The sequence below is a fragment of the Mytilus edulis genome, chromosome 5, assembly GCF_963676685.1.
Source record: "Mytilus edulis chromosome 5, xbMytEdul2.2, whole genome shotgun sequence".
NCBI classification, from domain to species: Eukaryota; Metazoa; Mollusca; class Bivalvia; order Mytilida; family Mytilidae; genus Mytilus; species Mytilus edulis.
The window spans coordinates 83442495-83448494 of record NC_092348.1 but is presented as its reverse complement, the minus strand read 5'-3'; the positions used below and the strand labels follow the sequence as shown (position 1 = coordinate 83448494).

At 30.6% G+C, this 6000-nt stretch overlaps 1 protein-coding gene across 1 annotated transcript in view; it reads left to right on the top strand.

Moving 5' to 3' along the window:
- Positions 1–240: 240 nt before the first annotated feature.
- Positions 241–6000, top strand: part of LOC139524648 (QRFP-like peptide receptor) — a 31697-nt gene continuing 25937 nt past the window's right edge. Inside the window, exon 1 of the mRNA XM_071319605.1 lies at positions 241–282. The gene's annotated coding sequence lies outside the window, so the exon portion shown is untranslated. The remainder of the gene's footprint in view (positions 283–6000) is intronic.

The following is a 6000-nucleotide window of genomic DNA, read 5'->3' as shown; positions in this document are numbered from 1 at the left end:
CACTTTAATACACGCATGTGATTTATATGTTCTCGATTGCTGACAAGGTCAAATTTAGAACAAAATATTACGTCCTTGATCTGTCAATATGGAAAGTTGATAACACAGCTAATTGGTTGCTTAATCAACATAGTAAATAACTTGCATGCATCGCTTATTTTATATTTTTAACAAGAACAACAAACCTAATTATATGTGACAAAATCAATTATAATATGCATTGAGATAAAGTCGTGGTTTAAACAAAACATTTTGTATTTATGGCATGTAATCGCTAAAATAGTAAGTATAAAGTTCATTTGATTCAATATAATATGCTTGAATTATTCATTATTTTACTAAGCCTAAAATCCTTTTGTCATGGCTAAGTTTATATCGGAAATGAATAAATTGGTGTAAATGCCAATACAAAAAACAACAAAGAAAAATGTTTATTTCGGTTTTACTTTCTGATAATTATTCATTGTAATGCCCCCGCAACATAAAGTTGGAGACATATTGTTTAATGCCATTCCGTCTGTACTTTTATAGTTTGAATGCTAGGAAATTTGTTGTCTACTTAAGAAATGATTCATGGGGGCTTGAATATATCGTGATTTTACAACGGGTTGGACCTTTATGACAAATATTTTACCCTCAGCGATAGCGAGGGGTAAAATATCGGCATAAAGGGACAACCCGTGGTAAAATCGCGATAAATTCAAGACCCCATGAATTATTTCGATTCTAATAGGACAAATACGGCAATTCTTTTGGATCGAAGCGCTCTAGGTGGAGGCAAGTATTTTCCGTTTCCATGGATAAACGCACTATTAAATTGGCGTATGAAAAAACGGAGCAAGCTGAATTATTGACATGCTTAAACTATTTACAATGACGCATATAGATAGTTTTGGATGACTTAAAATGATAATTTACTTATATGTCTTATATGTATAAAAAAAAAATGGCTGATACAACATTTTAGCATCGTTTGTTAACGTTTCCGTGTAGTTATGATAGATATTCGGTTTCACAAGCGTGTATTGTTCCGAAAAAAAGCTTATATTCTTATGTCATTGTTCTATGACGTCGGGTACTTAATTCATGAAAAAGCATATGACTTTGGTGTACGATCGGAACAGCCCTATCAATATATTCATATATTACCACGGATGGGTTCTCAAAGCGTTTGAAGGACGTAATGTTAGAATTAAACATATACTGAAGGTGTGTAGGTGGTCAAGGGTTTGCATTTTATTAATATTTGCTCTTTTAGGAGAGAGTTAAAATTTGTATTTGTGGCATCGTTTTTATTGTATTTATTTGCAAAGGAGGTGCGTAGCGTTTCCGAAAAGTCCTATAGTTTGAGTGCTAGTAAATTTTCACTTTGCTGGCTGTTTGTAAATATATTGAAGGTGTGCATGTGATTAAGGACTGTGATGTTTGTTAATACCTGGATTTGGAGAATGCGTTTTTAAATTGCATATATTCTCTGTATAACAAAATGTTTGTAAAAAAGTCAGTTGTAAATCAACATTTATCATATTTTTTGTTGAACTGATAAAAAAACCACAATGAGATCATCCAGCGTTCAGCTATTTAAAAACATGTTTGCGACTAACGCTCATAACTTAAATATATTTTGATTGAATGTGTCCGTGAATTACAATAGATTTTGTAATGGTCTCACCTGTTTGAAGCAAGTGTTGTGGGCTTAAATATAAGTTAAGATGTACCTATGTTTAAATAGGTGTAAAAAAAGTCCCCTCTTCCTTGATATATGATCACAAGTTTGAAAAATATGTACCATATAAGTATTACGACAGTCTTGAATTGAAGGATATCTATAACAGCTATATTCAAAACAAGACCAAAATATGGTATGAGGTAGATAAACCCATTGAATCTTAAAGTGCATCAATTTGTCACTGTACAACTGTGTGTAATAAAATGAAACAACTCTTATAAAAACTGTTTTATTTTTATTGAATAATTAAAGGTAAAATCACAAAAATACCGAACTTCGAATCTACAAGTAAATATTTAATCGTTAAATGCCTTGGTATATCATTTTATGAACCATGCTTACCTTAAGGTAGCACAATACAAAGATTTTTCATCCCCAATCAGACATCTTTAAACTGATGTAATTCCAATCATCCTTCTTTCAATTTTATAAATGAGGTACCAAAGGAAAGAAGAATGATTAATCTTTCAAATTGTGATAATTTCATTATGACATAATTATTACATAATTATTGGTTATGTAATTAGTTGCTATATTGTGATGTGATACTTGAATGAATTTAGCTTCTTTCTTATTCATAGCATCCCAAAATATTTGATAGATTCTTGCACAACACAGTTTGACCTCCAAAACGATGTCTCAGATTTGTCCTATTGTATTTCATTCTCTCATAAATCTTCAATGAAGTTTGCAACATCAATTCATATGAGATCACTAAATTCAATTGGGTATAAAATTTGTTCTATTGATGTTCTTGGAAATCTGAGACATGGTTTCGGAGTTCAAGCTGTGTTGTACAAGAATCTATAAAATATTTTGGGATGCTATGAAGAACAAAGACGCTAAATTCATTCAAGTGTGGACATCAAAATATATGAACTAATTACATAACAATTGATTATGTAATAATTATTTCATAATGAAATTATCACAATTTGAAAGATTAATCTTTCTTCTTTCTTTTGGTACCTTATTTATAAAATTTAAAGAAGGATGAAATGAATTACATCAGTTTAAAGTTGTCTGATTGGGAGTGAAATAAATCTTTGTATTGTACTACCTTATATTTATTAACACACCAATATATTTTATATTAAAGGTAAAATTAGAAATTCAGTCAGACAAACGAAAAAGTTCTCCCTTTGTGTAAAATTGATTAACATTTTACATTACAGACAGTTTTTGTTAAACTGACTTTTTTACGTATGTTGTCACAATATGTTGCAAATAAGTCCTCAAAAGTAGTGTTATTAGTGATGAACGCCTTCTTCAGTGTAATGTATAGCTGGTCGGCTACAAAATCCTCATGATCTGATTAACGAACAAATAACAAATTTAAAGCAGCTCCTCAGGAGAAATAGTAAGTTATAAAAAGGAATTCTTAGTCGGTCAGGTAAATATAAAAATATGCACTTTAATCAATGTTTATGAACTATTATTATCCATAAGTATTTGCGTGGCAGATGGTTTGTTTGTGAAAGTTCCAATATCGTTTGATTAGCTTATTAAAGTAAAATATTAAAATATTACGTACTCAAGCTTGATAATGTTTTATACTTCAGTTCCTTGCTTGTCCTACTTTCTTATATTTCGAATCGAAAAAAACGGAATCATTTATCGGTCTTCAAAACCATAAGCAAACTGTGTTTATGCTTTTATTTTATGCTTTTGTTGATAAATTCGTGTCTTACTGATGTTAAAACAACATATCATTTTATTCAAAACCCCAATTATTCACTCGACTAAAGAATAGTATTCACATTGACATCTCCTATCCGGCAGTAATTAAGCCCCATGCCTCAGATAAACGATTTATTGGCTGTAACGGAAGCATAAGTATGTTGTCACGTTCACTTGAAAAGAGGACATAGAATCCGGTGCCCTTGATAGGAGTATTGTCAGCATATCTTAGTTTTATGGAAGCACATCTGTTATGGGACTCGTGGTGGTACAATTGAAGTTCTTTTTTTTTCATCAAATCTCGAGAAAATTTAAGAATACGGCAAAAACATGTAAATGAATCAAACAAATTGAAGGCAGGGTCATCGTCCATCTTGAATAAAAATCTGTACAGACAAAATATTGCTAGACCATAAAAGAAAGACATCCGATTCAGTGTTTTATTGATTATATTGCAATTATTGTTGTTTGTCTTTTTTTTCCTTCCGTTTGCTTTTGTATTCCATACATTGATTGTGAACTTTATGAACTTTGTGAAGTGAAATCAATGAAATTCCTGACTAAATTACTTTTATGTAAGCATATTGGATATTTCCCCTTTAATGAAAAACTACAGGCTTCATAATCGATACTTATATAACCTACTTCTGATTCATGTTTGTTGCAAATTTACATGGTATACAATTTAGATATGTAGAGTTTACATCCCTTGTTTTCCTGTTGTAAAATTCCAAAAATCAAACCATAGAAATCAGATCATAAATGTTTTACACTGTTGTATTCAATCTATTTTGTACCAAGTATTTGATGTCGTACAAAACATGCAATTGTTGTCACAACATTTGACCAAAGAAAATGGTTACGAATTTTAATAACAGCTCTGCAACCCAAAAGTTTTATCTTATTAAAAGTGACATGACAAAAATTAGGCATCAGTTATATTAGTTACTACATTTACTTGAATAAAAGATTATGATAAACTTATTCACATCATCTTTCTTAGACTCTCGTTATTTGATATAAACAATATAAACAGACATGACAATCAAATATGAAGACTGTTGCTGAAAGTGGTTTCAGTGCAATTTGAGGATCATTTGTTATCGATTATGGCATCTTGGACTTGTTTTATTTTGTTAAATATCACATGTTATTGAATTTACATAGTATTTCCGCAATTTATTTTGTTTATAAATAAATAGATATTTCATTTGCAAAAAAATAAATGCTTGATTAAATTCTTTACTGATAATAATCTACTCAGTTTAATCGTGACCTCAATTTCCCACTCATATATAATTGTCTGAACTACATTAGTCTAGTTTATTAAGTCCGTGTAGAAAATAAATGACAAATAACTCTTTGACCAGCTGTTATCTCCATTAGTAAGTGGGAAAAAGCCAAACAAGAACAAATCTAATATGTAAAGCAGATGTTGTGAAAGTTTGTTAATGTTTTAGAGTCACAGTAGTGGTCAACTAATGGTCATATGTCTTCTATTTCTGGACAAGAAGCATTACTGGCAGGTGTGAGCTTAAAGAACACCCAGCTTACAATGTATTATTTCATCAGTCCTTATTGTATAGAAGTTTTGTATTTTTAAGTATAATTGGAACTCTAATATTCTCATTAAAAATTGTCGGTTATCAATAGATAACAAATTATGCAATTCAATATTTTTCGTGCATACCGAAACTTTCCAAAATATTTTTAACGAAACATATATAGCCGGGTCGTGAATAGGTCAGACTAAAAGAGTGGCAAGAGATACCAAAGGGACATTCAAATTCAAATGTAGAAAATAAGCTGACAACTCCATGGCGAAAAAAAAGACAAACAAAAACACAAAAAACAGAACAAAAAACAGAACAAAGAAAACTTATGACTGAGTAACACAAACTCCAACAAAAACTGGGGGTTATATCAGGTGCTCCGGGAAAAAGCAGATTCTGCTCCACATGTGGCATCCTCGTGTTGCTAAACATTTTCTAAACTTTTTACTTTCATTATTTCTATAGTAAAATATGAAAACGTAACTCATATCTTACTCATTACCACTTTTTTTATGTATGTGCCTGTCCCAAGTAAGGAGCCTGTAATTCAGTGGTTGTCGTTTGTTTATGTGTTACACATTTGTTTTTCGTTCATTTTTTTTTACATAAACAAGGCCGTTAGTTTTCTCGTTTGAGGTATAATACCACTAAATCATGGTACGTCACATCCGGTTGTATACGAAAGTAGGTCGAAAAAAATATTCCCTTAAATTTGACAGTTGTAGGTTATTAATCCTAAATTTTATTGCAGTAAAACAATTTCTGTGTCATAAACATATGTCTTGGGTATTACAAAACACCATTATTTTTTATTTGGGATTTCTATAGAATATTTTGTTATCTTGAGGTTACATGGTGACTAAACCTTGTACACAGATAGAATAAGGGGAGAAATTTGATTGGTTAACTTCCAATGATGGTTATTTTCTTATATGTAATGAAATGTTATGTGAAATTTTTTCTATAATACTGGACAGGATAAAACTTTACTCATGCCAAGTATTTCTTTATTTGAAACAAAGATAAATTCTGCACATT